This window comes from Triticum dicoccoides, chromosome 7B (genome assembly GCF_002162155.2).
Source record: "Triticum dicoccoides isolate Atlit2015 ecotype Zavitan chromosome 7B, WEW_v2.0, whole genome shotgun sequence".
NCBI classification, from domain to species: domain Eukaryota; kingdom Viridiplantae; phylum Streptophyta; class Magnoliopsida; order Poales; family Poaceae; genus Triticum; species Triticum dicoccoides.
This window is the reverse complement of record NC_041393.1, coordinates 85,949,343-85,951,480: the sequence shown is the minus strand read 5'-3', so window position 1 is coordinate 85,951,480 and position 2,138 is coordinate 85,949,343.

The window sequence follows — 2,138 nt, the reverse complement described above, 5'->3', positions numbered from 1 at the left end:
CTCCCAACTTTAAGCTCCTATGACTAAGTGAAAGTTATAAAGCCCGCATATCTGATTGCCTCGTTTCTGCCAACACAACCGCCTTCGGGCACCGAGACGTCGGCTAAGGGTTGTTTTGTTATTTCGGAAACACCCTGCGTAGCATCTACAAGGGGGTAGAAGCCGATGATAGGCCACTTTTAGATTATAAACGGTCGCAACGGAAGTAAAAATTTGGGTTCATCTAGACCATAGAGTTTGGAAGATTTTCCTGAACTAAATCCTCAGTATTTTCCTCCCACATTGATCGGAGCTGAGGTTTCATGATCATGCTTAGCATGACAACCCAATGAAAGGAACCGATAGCGGGACTATTTTCTTTGGACGATATTTCTTATGTTAAACAATAATATAACATGTCCCTCTGCGTACCTTTGTTTATTAAATTGTATGGCCCGATTGCCTTGTTTGCCGTAAATCTTTGCCCTCATAAAGGCTTTATAAAGTAGGACAAACACTTCTCGGCTGCTGGCCGAGGAGGTTGAAGCCGATGGTCAGTCAACAAAGTTTTGTACAATGCGGATCCAAGCATTATGATGTAAAGTACCTGGATACATAGAATCATTACAGAGAATTTTTGATCTTACTTTGGATATCAATCCTTAATTCAGCCACCCGTGTCCACATTAAGTCTCGGGGGCTACTGGGCTTCGTGCTTATTATTTACAAAGATTAAAGGGGTACATCGATTCCCATATCTCGTGTCGCCACCCGACCAGTGTCTCAGGGGCTACTGCATTGCCTATCCAGTGCAGAAAATTTAAAGTGCAATATAGTTTTCGAGGAGATTATTATCCTCAGGTTGGTCGGCCGCACCCAACCTGAGTCTCGAGGACTTTGCACACCGCGTTTCTATTCCTATGTATGCTGCCGAGCTAGGAGTTCATCCTCAGGCCGATTTTGCGCATCGACCTGAGTTTCAGGGGAAACTAGGATTAGCGGTTTCATGTTTTCCTTCAGGTGCATCTCGGGTTTTAGACCGACGCACACACCTTGAGGGTTACTGGCTATATATCTCGGCAGAGAATAAATTGCACCAATCAAAAAATCAGCCCGCAGTCAAGGGGTGCACCACCTCGGAAGCAGTCCGGCATTAAGCTCAGGCGCCAGTGGCTGGCTCCATAGAGGGCATTTCCGGCATTAAGCTCGACTAAAATCCTTCAACTTTTTGAACCCAGATGATCTATGACATCTCGGATATAGTCCGGCGTTGGATCTCGGATACAGTCCAGCGTTGGAGCTTGGACACAGTCCGGCGTTAGAGCTTGGATACATTTCGGCATTGGAGCTCGGAAGCAGTTCGACGTTGCTGCTTGGCTGCAAAAGATACCTCGAATGCAATCCAGCGTTGGAGCTCGGAACCCAGAGGACACTGCTGCCCGGGAATAACTTCAAACCTGAGGTGTGGCATAATAATAACAAGGCATTGATAAAGGCCGATGTCGGTGTCAAAACCGGCGGATCTCGGGTAGGGGGTCCCAAACTGTGCGTCTAGGCGGATGGTAACAGGAGACAAGGGACACGATGTTTTTACCCAGGTTCGGGCCCTGTCGATGGAGGTAAAACCCTACTCCTGCTTGATTAATATTGATGATATGGGTAGTACAAGAGTAGATCTACCACGAGATCGGAGTGGCTAAACCTTAGAATCTAGCCTATGGTGTGATTGTTGTTCGTCCTACGGACTAAAACTCTTCGGTTTATATAGACACCGGAGAGGGCTAGGGTTACACAGAGTCGGTTACAATGGGAGGAGATCTTCATATCGTATCACCAAGCTTGCCTTCCACACCAAGGAAAGTCTCATCCGGACACGGGACGGAGTCTTCAATCTTGTATCTTCATAGTCCGGGAGTCCGGCCAAAGGTCTCAGTCCGGCCATCCGGACACCCCCTAATCGAGGACTCCCTCAGTAGCCCCTGAACCAAGCTTCAATGACGACGAGTCCGGCGCGCAAGTTTTCTTCGGCATTGCAAGGCGGGTTCCTCCTCCGAATATTTCATAGAAGATGTTGAACACCAGGATAGTGTCCGGCTGTGCAAAACAAGTTCCACATTCCTTCATAGAGAGAATAATATTTGTATCAATCGGATCTGCTG